Source organism: Hylobates moloch, unplaced genomic scaffold (assembly GCF_009828535.3).
Source record: "Hylobates moloch isolate HMO894 unplaced genomic scaffold, HMol_V3 SCAFFOLD_25, whole genome shotgun sequence".
NCBI classification, from domain to species: Eukaryota; Metazoa; Chordata; class Mammalia; order Primates; family Hylobatidae; genus Hylobates; species Hylobates moloch.
Window position 1 is genome coordinate 2,496,173 of NW_026652300.1, and position 17,189 is coordinate 2,513,361.

General features: G+C 40.6%; 2 pseudogenes; one reads left to right on the top strand and one right to left on the bottom strand.

The window, feature by feature from the left end:
• Positions 1-776: 776 nt before the first annotated feature.
• On the bottom strand, positions 777-1,418 carry LOC131382463 (uncharacterized; annotated as a pseudogene).
• A 2,336-nt stretch (positions 1,419-3,754) lies between these two features.
• Positions 3,755-8,362, top strand: LOC116812229 (zinc finger protein 717-like; annotated as a pseudogene).
• Positions 8,363-17,189: the final 8,827 nt, after the last annotated feature.

A 17,189-nucleotide genomic window follows, 5' to 3' on the forward strand; every position in this document is an offset into this window, starting at 1 on the left:
GGGTCTGAATGTTTGTCCCTCACATAGGATTGCAGAACACTAATGCAGTGATCTGTGTGATGGTCCCTCAAGTAGGATTCCAGAACACTGCTGCTGGGGTCTGAATGTTTGTCCCTCACATAGCATTCCAGAACACTGCTGTTGGGTTATGAATGTTTTCCCCCCACTTAGAATTCCAGAACACTAATGCAATGATCTGAATAATTGTCCCTCATGTAGGATTCCAGAACACTGCTGCTGGGTCTGAATATTTGTCCCTCAGATAGGGTTCTAGAACACTACTGTGAGAGTCTCAATGTTTGTCCGTCACATAGGATTCCAGAATGCTACTGCATTGGTCCGAATGTTTGTCCCTCACATTTTACATTACAAAAACATGCAATGTCGTATGTCAATTAAAAATAATATAAATAAAGTAATTTTAAAAAGACAGAAAAAAAACAGACCACAGCATCTGTGTTCTGGAATCCTATGTGTGGGACAAACACTTAGACCGCTGCAGCAGTGTTCTGGAATCATATGTGAGGTACAAACATTCAGACCCTAGAATCAGTGTTCTGGAATCATATGTGAGGGTGAAGGGGTGGCCTGTCCCTCCACAACTGTGGGTATTTCTAGTCAGATAGGAAGAGAGACTGAGAAAGAAATAAGACACAGAGACAAAGTATAGAGAAACAACAGTGGGTCCAGGGGACCAGTGCTCAACATACCAAGGACCTGCACTGACAACGGCCTCTTAGTTCCCTCAGTTTTTATGAATTATTATTTTTATTATTTTAGCAAAGAGGAATGTAGTAGTAGAGCAGGGTTATGATAAGGAGAAGGTCAGTAAAAAACATGTGAGCAAAAGAATCTACAGCATAATTAAGTTCAAGGGGAGGTACTATGTCTGGAAGTGCACGTAGGCCAGATTAATGTTTCTCTCCACCCAAACATCTCAGCAGAGTAAAGAATACCAAGGCAGGATTACTGCAAACATGTCTCGCCTCCCACCATAGGGCGATTTTTCTCCTATCTCAGAACTGAACAAAAGTACAATCGGGTTTTATACCAAGACATTCAGTTCCCAGGGGCAGGCAGGAGACAGTGGAATTCCTCTATCTCAACTGAAAGAGGCTTTCCTCTTTTACTAATCCACCTCAGCACAGATCTTTACGGGTGTTGGGCTGGGGCACAATCAGGTCTTCCTCATCCCATGGGGCTACATTTCAGACTATCACATGGGGACAAACCATGGACAATATCCTGCTTTCAAGGGCAGACGTCCCTGTGCCTTTCCACAGTGCATTGTGCCCCTGGTTTATTGAGACTAGAGAATGGCGATGACTCTTACCAAGTATACTGCTTGTAAACGTTTTGTTAACAGGCACGTCCTGTATAGCCCTAGATCCCTGAAACCTTGATTTCATACAACACATATTTTTGTGAGCTCCAGGTTGGATCAAAGTGGCTGGGTCAAACTGGCTGGGGCAAAGCTACAAATTAACATCTCAGCAAAGCAATTGTTTAAAGTACAGGTCTTTTTCAAAATGGAGTCTCTTATGTCTTCACTTTCTACATAGACACAGTAACAGTCTGATCTCTGTTTTCCCTACTTAGGGAAAAACATTCAGATCATTGCATTAGTGTTCTGGAATCTTATGTGAGGGAAAAACATTCAGATCACAGCAGCCATGTTCTGGAATCCTATGTGACAGGCAAACATTCAGACCCTTCTAGCAGTGTTCTGGAATCCTATGTGAGGGAAAAACTTTCAGACCACAGTAGCCATGTTCTAGAATCCTATGTGATGGACAAACATTCAGACCCTTCTAGCAGTGTTCTGGAATCTTATGTGAGGGACAAACATTCAGACCACAGTATGAGTGTTCTAGAATCCTATGTGAGGGAAAAACATAACCCAGCAGCAGTGTTCTGGAATGCTACGTGAGGGACAAGCACTCAGACTCCAGAAGCAGTGTTCTGGAATCCTATGTGAGGGACAATCATTCAGATCATTGCATTAGTGTTCTGCAATCCTATGTGAGGGAGAAACATTCAGACCCCAGGAATAGTGTTCTGGAATCTTATGTGAGGGACAAACATTGAAACTGCAGCAGTAGTGTTCTGGAATCCTATGTGAGGGACAAATATTCAGACCATGGCAGCAGTGTTATGGAATCCTATATGATGGACATTCACACCACAGCAGCAGTGTTCTGGATTCCTATGTGAGAAAGAAACAGTCAGACCCCAGCAGCAGTCTTCTGGAATTGTATGTTATTGATATTCAGAGCACAGCAGCAGTGTTCTGGAATTCTATGTGATTGACAAACATTCAGATGATTGCATCAGTGTTCTGGAATCCTATATGAGGGACAAACATTGAGACTCTTGCAGTAGTTTCTGGAATCCTATGAGAGGGCCAGACACTCAGATCACACTATCAGTGTTCTGGAATCCTATGTAATGGACAAATATTCAGAATCTCATAGCAGTGTTCTGGAATCCTATGTGAAGGAGAAACTTTCAGACCCCAGCAGCAGTGTTCTGGAATCCTATGTGAGGGACAAACATTCAGACCCTTGTAGCAGTGTTCTGGAATTCTATGTGAGGGACAGAGTCAGATCCCAGAAGACATGTTCTGGAATCCTATGTGAGGGACAAACATTCAGACCCCAGCAGCAGTGTTCTGGAATGCTATGTGAGGGACAAATATTCAAACCCCAGCAGCAGAGTTCTGGAATCCTATGTGAGGGACAAACATTCAGACACTCATAGCAGTGTTCTGGAATCCTATGTGATGGACAAACAGACCCTCATAGCCGTGTTCTGGAATCCTATGTGAGGGAGAAATATTCATACCTCAGGGGCAGTGTTTTGGTATCATATGTGAGTGACAAAGATGCAGACCCCAGCAGCCATGTTCTGGAATGCTATGATTAGATCTATACTGTGAATCTCAGAAGTGTTCCTCTGTTTAATTAATTTTCCACCTTAGGTGGAACATGACCAGAATGGGCTGCAATGGAAGGGGATCATTCCCTTTCCTAAGGTTGGTTAGTCTCTAATTATACTAGAGCAAATTAGGCTGAAGTTAAGTACGTTCTCCTGTGGACAAGTCTTGTTAAGAACTGGGTGCTCTGGCATATTGAAAATGGTTTTCCTTTTTCCTTCTGAAAGTTTGAAGCAGGAGGGGAGTTTTCTCAGGTATTTGTCACAGGATCCTGGTGAAGCTCCATGAGACAATTTTACAGTATTATGCCCCCTCACCCACAATAACTCTATATCTTTGTAGTTTTTACCACTTAGAGTTGTGCACGCAGATCCTCTGGCTGTTCACCTGTTATAGTTTGAGTTTTTCTACTCCAGCACTGGTTCCAAAATTGGTTTCAGTAGTGAGTCCATTTCTCTATAAGCCATTAAGTCCTATATTCACTTCTTTGTCTCTGCAATCCTGGGGGCAGTGGTTTGCCCTGAGTCCTCCCGAGTTTCAAATCTAGAAACAATTGTTGATTTTTTAGTCTCTTCAGTTTTTTATTTGTTAAGATTAATTGTGTCATATGTATTTGTTGTTAAGTTTGTTATTAAAATTAATTATTTTAAAGTAATTATTTGTTACTCCCAAGCTTCTTACATGCAGAAGCAAATTGGTACCAAATCCTGTGTCTACATTTTTTTCCTTTTAAGATAAATCCCAGGAATGCCTTTTGTTGTTGGTAAATATAGGAACCCTTTTAAGGTATAATAATATTTACTTGTAAGGTTCTGGTTGATGAAAAATGGTAACTACTCTGTTATATGAAATACTCGAATTGGCTCCTTCATTGCACAGTCCCTGAAGCCCAGCTGTTGTCATTCTGAAAAGGATTTGACTTACTGGTTTGACAAAGTCTTCCATTGTTTCTCGTTACCAGGGCATTGCATTACCAAACCTGAGATGATCTTCAAGCTAGAGCAATGAGCAGAGCCATGGATACTACAAGAAGCCCCAAACCTGAGACTTTCAGGTCAGTCAGTGAATACTGGGCAGGGAGGCCTGGAGGAATAATGCCCAGCAGATTTTGGTAGTGTTATCTTGTTTTCACCAATTTTTCCCTAGGTCTTCGACCTGAAGACTGTTGGTCTGCATTTAATTTGCATTATATAGTCCCCAGGGATATCTCTCATGCATATATCCCAGTCACTTATTTTTCTGAGTATCTTCTTCTATTTACCCCAAATCCAATCCCTGCCATCCTCTCCTTAGGCTTTTTTCTTTGCTATTTATTTTCTCTATTTCCCCCTTTTCCTCTATTCTGATGTACTATCTTAAAAACTTTTTTTGGACATTCATGCATTTATTTATCCTTTGAACGTATCTTAAGCAATTTTTAAGAATCAGTCATTATAACAGTGATGATGAAAATAGTGTTTCTTTTTAAGCTGTAGCTGTTTTCTTCTCCTTTTATGTTTTATTAAACAGTTAGTACTCACTCTATTTCTCAGACTGAAGTGCAGTGGCATGATTATAGTTCACTGTAATGATGAACTCCTGGGCTCAAGTGTTCCTCACACCCTAGCCTCCCAAGTAGCTAGGACTACAGGTGTGTGCCACCACACCCAGCTAATTTTTTATTGTTTGTGGAGATGAGGTCTTGTTCTATTGCCCAGGCTGGTCTCAAACTTCTGGCATTAAGTGATTCTTATAGACCCCCACCTACAAAAAATAATAATAATAGCTGATGGTGACATGGGTTTGTAATCCCAGTTTTTATGCTTGGGAGGCTGAGGTGGAAGGAATGCTTGAGCTTAGGAGTTTGAAGCTTCAATGAGCTGTGATAGCAACACTGCACTCCAGCCCGGGTAACAGTAATATCCTGTCTCAGAAAGAAATTATGAAGCTGAAGAGGACTCATCATATGGGGCCTGGATAGGGGTGGTGCTGCACTTGGGAGGAGAACCAGAAAATTCTGGTTATTTCCTGTTGAAGGGCTCAGATTTCTCTTTGAGAGTGGAGTTTATAGTTACCATTCAAAGATGAGAAATGTACAGGAAACTTCATTTTTATATAAAACTGTGTGACGTCTGAAACTCCAAAACACAAAATAAAACCCTTCAAAAATGGTGAATTATCAAACAGGTTTGTGAGTGGAGAGGGGCAGGGCTGTTGATGTCAGAAGGAACCAGAAATACACTTTTCAAAGATGATGGGCACAGCCTGAGTTGCAGAACCAATCCTTCAGCTCACCAGTGTGGTTTTTTGACTAGAACTTCTGTGCCTATTATGGTTCTGGGAAGCAGGGGATGTCATATTTAAGTAGGAATTTGCCAAGATCTGTTTTTGTTTAACATGGGGAATAATATTTTCTGCTTGGAAAACCTCCAGATACATTTAACCATTCTCAGGGAGGAGTGAAAGGTTAACATATAGTCAAAATCCTGTCCACAAGCTACTTCCATGCTTAGGAGACAGAAAAATGGCTATCCCCTCTACCTGCCAGTTGCTGACCTAGGAAAAACTGGCTATCTTCAAAGAAGAATAATTAAAAAATAGCAGCTATTTAAAAAGCTACTATTGTTATATGAATAAATAGAAAAAAAGAAAACAAATGACAGATAATGAGCACTTATTAAAACCTCTGAGTAAGAAGTAGATGCATATTATTACAAAATAATTCTTTGTGAAACAAAACAGAACAGGAAAACTTCAAAATTCAAAGAAAAACTCAATTGAACATTAGAAAATATACTGATTTATTATGTTATATCAGTAGGAACAGGAACCATATGCATATAAAACAAATACCCATTATTAATTTTTATCAAATCTTACTCCACTGGGATAGGAAGTAATTTTTTTTTTTTTTTACCTTTACAGAAGCATTCTGTAAGACATGCACATATGTGGTTCATGGATACCTTTTTCTCATTTCAGCTGTCCAGATCATTGATGACCTTACTGAAAGGAGCCATGAAAGTCATGACAGATTTTTCTGGCAAATTGTAATCACCAACAGCAACACATCAACTCAGGAGAGAGTTGAATTAGGAAAAACATTTAATTTGAACTCAAATCATGTTTTAAATCTGATTATAAATAATGGAAACAGTTCAGGAATGAAGCCTGCTCAATTTAATGTTTGCCAGAACATGCTTTTCCCTATTAAGCCTGGTGAGACACAGTCTGGAAAGAAGCCACATGTCCCTGATATAACCAGGAGATCTCACAGACATCATGAACATCTTACTCAGCATCACAAGATTCAAACTCTGCTGCAGCCTCTTCAATGTAATGAACAAGGGAAAACCTTCAACACAGAGGCAATGTTCTTTATACATAAGAGAGGTCATATAGGACAGACCTTTGGTAAATATAATGAATATGAGAAAGCCTGTAATAACTCAGGTGTTATTGTCCAAGGGATAACTCAGGTAGGACAACCAACTTTCTGTAGAAAGTCTGACTTCACTAAACATCAGCAAACACACACAGGAGAGAAACCCTATGAATGTGATGAATGTGAGAAACCCCCCATTAGCATATCAGACCTTATGATACAGCACAAGTTGCCTACTGAGGAAAAACCTTATGCCTGTAACGGGTGTGAAAAATTGTTCAGCTATAATCCAGCCTCAGTATCCACCAGAGAATTCACACAGGGGAAAAGCCCCATGGATGCAATGAATGTGGAAAAACCTTTTGCCATAAGTCATTTCTCAATTTACATCACAGAATTCACACGGGATAAATCCTACAAATGTATTGAACGTGGAAAAACTTTTCACCATAAGTCACTTCTCACTTTATATCACAGAACTCACTCGGGAAAAGCCCTATCAGTGTAGTGAATGTGGAAAGAGTTTTAGCCAGAAATCATACCTCACAACACATCATATAATTCACACTGGGGAAAAGCCCTGTGTATGTGACCATTGTGAAAAACCATCTAGCCATAAGTCAAGGCTTACTGTCCATCAGAGAACAAACATGCGGGGAAAACCCTATGAGTGTCATAAGTGTGGAAAACCCTTTATTAGTAAATTGAACCTCAGGATACATCAGAGAACTCACACAGGGGAAAAACCCTATGAATGCAATGAATGTGGGAAAATATTTCACCATAAGTCGTTCCTAACTGTCCATCAAAGGACTCACACAGGGGAAAAACCCTACGAGTGCAATGAATGTGGGAAAACCTTTCACCATAAGTCATTCCTCACTGTTCATCCGAGAACTCATACTGGGGAAAAACCATATGCATGTAACAAATGTGGAAAAACATATAGCCACAAGTCATACCTTACAGTACATCAGAGAACTCACACGGGAAAAACCCTATGAATGTAATGAATGTGGAAAATCCTTGTACTGTAAGTCATTCCTAACTATACATCAGAGAACTCATGCTGGCAAAAAAACGCTATAAAAGTAATGAATGTGAGAAAACTTTAATCAATAAGTTAAACCTTGGTATACACAAGAGAACTCACACAGGGGAAAGACCGTATGAATGTAATGAATGTGGAGAAATCTTTCATCACAAGTCAAATCTCAGTACTCCTCAGGGAATTCACACAGGGTAGAAACCTTACATATGTAATGAATGTGGAAAAATCTTTCATCACAAGTCATTCCTCACCGTACACTGGAGAACTCACACGGGGGAAAACTGTATGGATGTAATGAATGTGAAAAAAACTTTTTGTCAGAAATCACTCCTTATTATACATCAGAGAACTCACACTGGGGAAAAGCCCTATGAATGTAATGAATGTGGAAAATCCTTTCATCAGAAGGCAAATATTTGCAATCATCAAGGTATTCACAAGGGGGAGAAATCCTGTGAATGTAGCAAATGTGTAAAAACCTTCAGTCAGAAGTCAGTCCTCACTGTACATCATAGAACCCATACAAGAGAAAAACCTTATGAATGTAATGAGTGTGGGAAAACTTTTTGACACAAGTCAAACCTCTATACATATCAGGGAACTCACTCAGGAGAGAAACCTTATGAATGTGATGAACATAGGAAAACATTTTACCATAATACATTTCTCACAATACATCAGAGAACTCACAAAGGTGAGAAGCCATTTGAATATAAAAAAATGTAGGAAAACCTTCCCCCAGAAGTCAAAACTCTTTGTACATCACATAACTCACACAGGGGAAAAACCCTTTAGATGTATTGAATGTACGAAAACTTTCTTCCAGAAGTCAGGCCTCAGTATACATCAGTCTACACACACTGGAGAAAAACCTTATGAATGTAAGGAATGTGGGAAAACCTTTTGCCAGAAGTCACACCTCAGCAGGCATCAACAAACCCGTATAGGAGAGAAATCTGACATAGCTGAGGCAGGCTATGTGTTCGCTGAAAATCACTCTTTTTTCCCTTGAACACACAACCTACATCTCTCCAGTTACTATAACAGATTTCTCCATGCTAAGTCTAGGAGAATATGGACACAAATGGTGAACATTGCCTCCTGGCCTACCAACAAGAAGGTCTTAACCATGCTGTAACAGATGTGCTATCATGCAGGCTTTCTTCTTCCCATTTTTAGAGCACACTTCACACTTTAATGTCACAGATATGGCTGTTTTCCTAGAAGCTCATTTACCAACTTCTGCCAGCTTCAAACATTTCTTCTGCAACTTCCTCACCTCTCTTCTCCTCCATAGAATTGAAGAGAGTTAGGGCCTTTCTCAGGATTAGGCCTTGTCTCAAGGGAAGGTTGGGGCTGGTTTGATCTTCTATGCAGACCACTCAGACTTTCTCTGTATCAGTAAAATGTCTGTTTTGTTTTTTTAAAAATCATTCATGTATTCACTGGAGTAGCACCTATAACTTCCTTCAAGAACTTTTTGTTTGCATTCACAACTCGGGTAGCTGATGCAAGAAGCTTAGCTTTGCCCTGACTTAGTTTCCAACATGCCTTCTTCAATAAGCTCAATGATTTCTACCTTTTGATTTGAAGTGACAGATGTGAACACTTCTTTTCACTTGAACACATGGTGATCACTGCAGAGTTAAGTGGCCTAATTTCATTGTTGTATCTTGGGGAATGGGGGGTTGGAAGAGAGAAGTAGAGAGGGAAATGACTAGTCAATGAAGCAGTCAAACACAATATTTTTCTATCGTGTTTGCTGTCTTCCATAGAGTTCCAGCACCCTGAGACAATTCCAGTAGTAACATCAGAAATCACTGATCACAGGTCATCATAATAGATGTGATAACTAAAATATTTGAAAGATTGTGGGGATTGCAAAAAGATGTGACACAGATGTGAAGTGAGCACACGGTGTTGGAAAAATGGTGCCGCTCAGACTTGCTCAGCACTTCGTGGCCACAAATCTTTAATTTGTTAAAAAGGTGATGTTGCCAAGCAAAATAAAGTGAAGCTCGATAAAGTGAGGTGTGCCTCTATTTTGATGGGCTCTAACAATTTTCATTGGTGCATTTAGACCATTGATATTCAAAGTGATTATACAGTGGGATTAATTTTGCCATATCATTTTCCATTCACTCCTATTGTTCTTTGTTCTTGATTTGTCCTCCACTCTTTTTCTACTTTTTATGGAGTTGATGATTTTATATGATTTTTGTTTCCTCTCATTGCCTTTTTTTTTTTTTTGGGGGGTTTTTTTTGGGTTTTATTTATTTATTTATTTATTTATTTTTTATTTATTTATTTTTATTATACTTTAGGTTTTAGGGTACATGTGCACAATGTGCAGGTTTGTTACATATGTATCCATGTGCCATGTTGATTTCCTGCACCCATTAGCTCGTCATTTAGCATTAGGTATATCTCCTAATGCTGTCCCCGCCCCCCCACCCCCCACCCCACAACAGTACCTGAAATGTGATGTTCCCCTTCCTGTGTCCATGAGTTCTCATTGTTCAATTCCCACCTATGAGTGAGAACATGCGGTGTTTGGTTTTTTGTCCTTGCGATAGTTTACTGAGAATGATGTTTTCTAGTTTCATCCATGTCCCTACAAAGGACACGAACTCATCATTTTTTATGGCTGCATAGTATTCCATGGTGTATATGTGCCACATTTTCTTAATCCAGTCTATTGTTGTTGGACATTTGGGTTGGTTCCAAGTCTTTGCTATTGTGAATAGTGCTGCAATAAACATACGTGTGCATGTGTCTTTATAGCAGCATGATTTATACCCCTTTGGGTATATACCCAGTAATGGGATGTCTGGGTCAAATGGTATTTCTAGTTCTAGATCCCTGAGGAATCGCCACACTGACTTCCACAATGGTTGAACTAGTTTACAGTCCCACCAACAGTGTAAAAGTGTTCCTATTTCTCCACATCCTCTCCAGCACCTGTTGTTTCCTGATTTTTTAATGATGGCCATTCTAACTGGTGTGAGATGGTATCTCACTGTGGTTTTGATTTGCATTTCTCTGATGGCCAGTGATGATGAGCATTTCTTCATGTGTTTTCTGGCTGCATAAATGTCTTCTTTTGAGAAGTGTCTGTTCATGAACATTGATGCAAAAATTGTCAATAAAATACTGGCAAACCGAATCCAGCAGCACATCAAAAAGCTTATACACCATGATCAAGTGGGCTTCATCCCTGGGATGCAAGGCTGGTTCAACATACGCAAATCAATAAATGTAATCCAGCATATAAACAGAACCAAAGACAAAAACCACATGATTATCTCAATAGATGCAGAAAAGGCTTTTGACAAAATTCAACAACCCTTCATGCTAAAAACTCTCAATAAATTAGGTATTGATGGGACGTATCTCAAAATAATAAGAGCTATATACGACAAACCCACAGCCAATATCATACTGAATGGGCAAAAACTGGAAGCATTCCCTCTGAAAACTGGTACAAGACAGGGATGCCCTCTCTCACCGCTCCTATTCAACATAGTGCTGGAAGTTCTGGCCAGAGCAATCAGGCAGGAGAAGGAAATAAAGGGTATTCAATTAGGAAAAGAGGAAGTCAAACTGTCCCTCTTTGCAGATGACATGATTGTATATCTAGAAAATCCCATTGTCTCAGCCCAAAATCTCCTTAAGCTGATTAGCAACTTCAGCAAAGTCTCAGGATACAAAATCAATGTACAAAAATCACAAGCATTCTTGTACACCAATCACAGACAAACAGAGAGCCAAATCATGAGTGAACTCCCATTCACAATTGCTTCAAAGAGAATAAAATACCTAGGAATCCAACTTACAAGGGATGTGAAGGACCTCTTCAAGGAGAACTACAAACCACTGCTCAATGAAATCAAAGAGGATACAAACAAATGGAAGAACTTTCCATGCTCATGGGTTGGAAGAATCAATATCGTGAAAATGGCCATACTGCCCAAAGTAATTTATAGATTCAATGCCATCCACATCAAGCTACCAATGACTTTCTTCACAGAATTGGAAAAAACTACTTTAAAGTTCATATGGAACCAAAAATGAGCCCGCATTGCCAAGTCAATCCTAAGCCAAAAGAACAAAGCTGGAGGCATCACGCTACCTGACTTCAAACTATACTACAAGGCTACAGTAACCAAAACAGCATGGTACTGGTACCACAACAGAGATATAGATCAATGGAACAGAACAGAGCCCTCAGAAATGATGCCGCATATCTACAACTATTTGATCTTTGACAAACCTGACAAAAACAAGAAATGGGGAAAGGATTCCCTATTTAATAAATGGTGCTGGGAAAACTGGCTAGCCATATGTAGAAAGCTGAAACTGGATCCCTTCCTTACACCTTATACAAAAATTAATTCAAGATGGATTAAAGACTTAAATGTTAGATCTAAAACCATTAAAATCCTACAAGAAAACCTAGGCAATACCATTCAGGCCATAGGCGTGGGCAAGGACTTCATGTCTAAAACACCAAAAGCAATGGCAACAAAAGCCAAAATTGACAAATGGGATCTCATTAAACTAAAGAGCTTCTGCACAGCAAAAGAAACTACCATCAGATTGAATGGGCAACCTACAGAATGGGAGAAAATTTTTGCAACCTACTCATCTGACAAAGGGCTAATATCCAGAATCTACAATGAACTCAAACAAATTTACAAGAAAAAAACAAACAACCCCATCAAAAAGTGGGCCTTTTTTTTTATTGAGACAGTCACCCAGGCTGGAGTGCAGTGGCGTGATCATGGCTCCCTGTAGCCTCAACCTCGTGGGTTCAAGTGATCCTTCCACCTCAGTCTCCCAATTAGCTAGGACTACAAGAATGCAATTAGCTAAGACTACAAGTATGCAATTAGCTAGGAATACAAGTATGCACCACCATACCTGGCCTTTTCTTTTCTGTAGGGACAGGGTCTCCCTGTGTTGCTTAGGATAGTCTCTAAGTCCTGGACTCAAGCCATCTTTCTACTTTGGCGTGTGCCACTATACCTGGCCTCTTTTCTCTTTTTAGTATTTTTATACTTTGGTTTTTACTAGTTTCCCTGGAGTTTGCAGTATAGACTTGCAACAAATCAAAGTCCACCTTCAAATAACACTATACCAGTTCAGTTACCTTGACTGCCTTCTAATAGAAATGTAATACCAGTTTCTCTCATATTCCCATCTCTTGTGTTATTGTTCCATTTGTTTCATAAGGTTAAGCATTCATAACCTTGTATATATTAAAGTACGTAGTTGGCTGTGTGCCATTGCTCATGTCTGTAATCCCAACACTTTGGGAGGCCGAGGCAGGTGGATCATGAGGTCAGGAGATGGAGACCTTCCTTGCTAACATGATGAAACCCCATCTCTACTAAAAATACAAAAAATTAGCTGGACGTGGTGGCACATGCCTGTACTCCCAGCTACTCAGGAGGCTGAGACAGGAGAATTGCTTGAACTAGGGAGGAGGTGGAGGTTGCAGTGAGCTAAGATTACACCAATGCACTCCAGCCTGGGCGACGGAGCAAGACTCTGTCTCAAAAAAAGTACATAATTACATACCTTGTTATCATATACAAACTGCTGTATGTTAGGTTAATTAAGAATAAAAAGTAAGCAGCCAGGTACGGTGGCTTATGCATGTAATCCCAGCACTTTGGGAGGGTGAGGTGGGCAGATCATGAGCTCAGGAGATTGAGACCATCCTAGCTAACATGGTGAAACCCTGTCTCCACTAAAAATACATAAACAAAATTAGCCAGGTGTGGTGGCAGGTGCCTGTATTCCCAGCTACTCTGGTGTGCTCTGAGCTTCCTGGATCTTTGGTTTGTTTTCTGACATTAACAGTGGAAGTTGTCAGATATGATTGTTATAGATGTTTCTTCTATTTCTCTCTCTTCTCCTTCTGGTATCCTCCTCACTCTATGTTACACGTTTTCTAGCTGTCCCACAGTTCTTGTATATTATGTTCCATTGTTTTCAGTTTTGAAAGTTTCTTTCAATGTTTCCAGAGCTCAGAGACTCTTTCCTTTATTGTGTTCAGTCTACTAATAAGCCAGTCAAATACATTCTTCAGGTCTGTCGCAGTATTTTTTTTATATCTACTGTTTCTTTTTTGTTCTTTCCTTGGACTTCTGTCTCTCTGCTTACATTGCCTATCAGTTCTTGAATCCTGTCTCCTTTGTTCATCAGAGCCCTTATCATACTACTCAGAGATTTTTAAAAAAAAATCCCTGTCTGGTAATTCCAATATCACAACTGTGTCTTGTTCTGATGATCTGTCACTTCAAATTGTGTTTTTTGCCTTTTAGTATGCCTTGTGCTTTTTCTTTATTCCTAGATATGAGATACCAGATAAAAGGAACTACTGTAACAGTGCATCCAGTAATGATGGGAAGCTGTGGAGGGGAGGGGAAGCTGTCTTAGTCCATCCAGGCTGCTATACCAGCATAACTTAGAGCAAGTAATTTGTAAGCAACAGAAATTTATTGCTCAGTTTGGAGGCTAGAAAGTCCAAGGTCAAGGTTCCACGAGGTTCAGTGTTTGATGAGACTCATTCCTCATAGATTGTGCCTGCTATACGTCCTCTCATGTTGGAATGGACAAAGAAGCTTCCTTTGGCCTCTTTCATAAGTGCACTAATCCCAATCAGGATGACTTTGCCATTAACTTTCAAAGGCCCCACCCCTTAATTCTAGTGCATTGGAGACTCGGTTTCAACAGGTACATTTTGCAAGGGGTCAGGCAGGGAACAAATATTCAGACTGTAGCACAAGTGTTCTGGACTCTTATGACTGGGCCTCATTGTTTAAGTGAGTCTCTGCTTTTGGACTATGAACTTCACAAGTGTTTCTCTGTTTTTATCTGCCCCTTTAGAGATGACTGGAGTAGGCTGGAGTTGGGTATTTTCCTTCCAGCAGGTCATTCAGGATCTGATTATATGAGAGCAGGTTAGGCTGAGGTTCAGTAATTTCTCCTGAGGACAAGCCTTGTTAAGAACAGGGTGCTCTGGCATATTTTAAGATGGTTTTCCTTTTTCCTTCCCAAAGGTGGAAGCAGTAAGCGAGTTTTCTCAAGTGTTTGCCACAGGAGCCTGGTGAAGCTCCAGGAGGTAAATTTTACAATATTATGCTCCCTCATAACTGGATCTCCCTGGCGTTTTTACCTCCTTGAGTTGTCTATATGGAACCTTCAGCAATTCATCAGTTATAGTTCAAGATTTTCTACTCCAGCACTGGTTCCTAAGGTGGTTTCAGTAGTGAGTCTCTGTTCCTGTAAGCCATAAACTCCTGTATTGACTTCTTTATCTCTCCAATCTTGGAGGCAGTGGTTTGCCCTATATCCTCTCTTCACATTCAAATCCAAAATGAATTGTTGATTTTTCAGTCTCTTCAGCTTTTATTTGTTTTATTAAAATTTTATTTTTAGAGTTAGGGGTCTCACTATGTTGCCCAGGCTGGTCTAAAACTCCTGGACTCAAGAGATCCTCCTGCTTTGGCCTCCCAAAGTGCTGGGATTATAGGCATGAGCCATGACACCTGACCTTTTCAGCTTTCCAAGTGTTGTTAAGATGGACTGATTACTTCCATTCTTTTTTTTTTCCTTTTTTTGAGATGGAGTCTCACTTTGTTGCCCAAGCTGGAGTGCAGCGGTGCAATCTCAGCTCACTGCAACCTCTGGCTCCTGGGTTCAAGTGATTCTCCCTGCCTCAGCCTCCTGAGTAGCTGGGATTACAGGCACCCACCACAATGCTGGCTAATTTTTGTATTATTATTTTATCTTTCATTTTTTGAGGCAGAGCTCACTCTGTCATCCAGGCTGTAGTACAGTGGCATGATCTTTACTCACTGCAACCTCCACCTCCCAGGTTCAAGCAATTCTTCTACCTCAGCCTCCCAAGTAGCTGGTACTACTGGCACATGCCACCACACTTCGATAATTTATGTATTTTTAGTAGAGATGGAGTTTTGCCATGTTGGCCAGGTTGGTCTCAAACTCCTGACTTCAGGTGATCCACCCCCCCGTGGCTCCCAAAGTGCTGGAATTACAGGTGTGAGCCACCGCACCCAGCCTAATATTTGTATTTTTAGTAGAGACAGGGTTTTTCCATGTTGGACAGGCTGGTCTCGAATCCCTGACCTCAAGCGATCCACCCGTCTCAGCCTCTGAAAGTGCTGGGATTACAGGCTTGTGCCACCACACCTCGTCCAAAAATTCTTCTAAATTATTCTTCCTTTTTACAACTTCATGTCTGTGTGGAGCATTATTTTCTTCAGACACTTAGTCAAAACAACAGATTGAATTCAGAAGCAGATATGAGTATCAAGCTGTCTTCAGTTAAGCCAGACGTTTTGCAAAAATATAAAAACATTGCAACTCTTCAAACTCTTTGGGGACTTTTCTTATTTTAAAATACTATTTTCTTAGCATGAACTGAATTTATCATTTTTAAGCATATAACTAATGTTTTTTGAAGTGGAATCTTGCTTTGTCTCCAGGTTGGAGTGCAGTGGTGCGATCTTGGCTCACTACCACCTCCACCTCCTGGGTTCAAGCTATTCTCTGGCCTCAGCCTCCCGAGTAGCTGGGACTACAGGTGCCTGCCACTGTGCCCGGCTATTTTTTTTTTTTTGGTATTTTTAGTAGAGATGGGGTTTCACCATTTTGGCCAGGGTGTATATATAATGTAACTCAGGGGTCTCCACCCCTGGGCCATGGACAGGTATGTGTCCGTGGTCTCTGAGGAACCAGGCTGCACATCAGGTGGTGAGTAGTGGCTGAGCAAGCATTATGACCTGAGCTCTGCTGCCTATCAGATCAGCTGCAGCATTCGATTCTCATAGGAGTATGGACCCCAATGTGAACTGCACATGTGAGGGATCTAGGTTGCATGCACTTATGATAATCTAATACCTGGTGATCTGAGGTGGGACAATTTCATCCTGAAACTATCCTCTCTGCCATCTGTGGAAAATTGTCTTCCATGAAACCCATTTCTGGTGCCGAAAAAGGCTGGGGACCACTGATATAATTTATATACCAGTGTATCACATTTATTCTTACCTTTTGACATATATCCTGAAATTAGGTATGGACAAGCTGTGGGAGTTAGGTGTGAAATTAGCTGAGCAAGTTAGACTCCCAGGACAATTCCACATTTCACTAAGCAAATGATGACTATTCTCAACTGACAACATCATCACCACCTGTCTCTTACTAACCCTAACAGTATAATAGTCTACATGGTAGGAGCCCAGCTGAATGTCTTCCTCCAGCCCCACATCCAATGGCTGGGATGTGCACCCGCTTACCTAAGGTTGTGTATCCCCTTCTTTGCAGCTACAGCCCACTTGGCCTGAGTTCCATTCCCCACCCCAGAAAAGCCTTCTACTACTGACTGGACTGGAGAATACATGTCTCTGTTCCATTGTCCCCTGGCTGTGTAACTCTGAGGTCCATGTTTGACATGGCTTCCCAGAGTTCTGTCATGGGAGTAGGCACCAGTCATCTGCAGTGTAACTCACTTTGTAAAACATCCTCATTTTGTCTTCTTCCTGTTCCCTGTCCCATTCTGTCCCTCCTTGACCAATGCTTCCAGTCTCCTTGGGATCATGTCCCAAATAAACTACGTGCACTGAAATCTTTGTCTTAAGTTCTGCCCTTGGGGGAACCCACACTAAGACATGGTGAATCTTCCATGTCTAGGAGGAACTGGTGCCTGTTTAAAATGAATTGTGTTTGTTGGAGAAAAAATTAATCTGTTATGCTGCAAAACAAACAAATTCCACAAGAATACTGTATGGCCAATATTGTCTGTA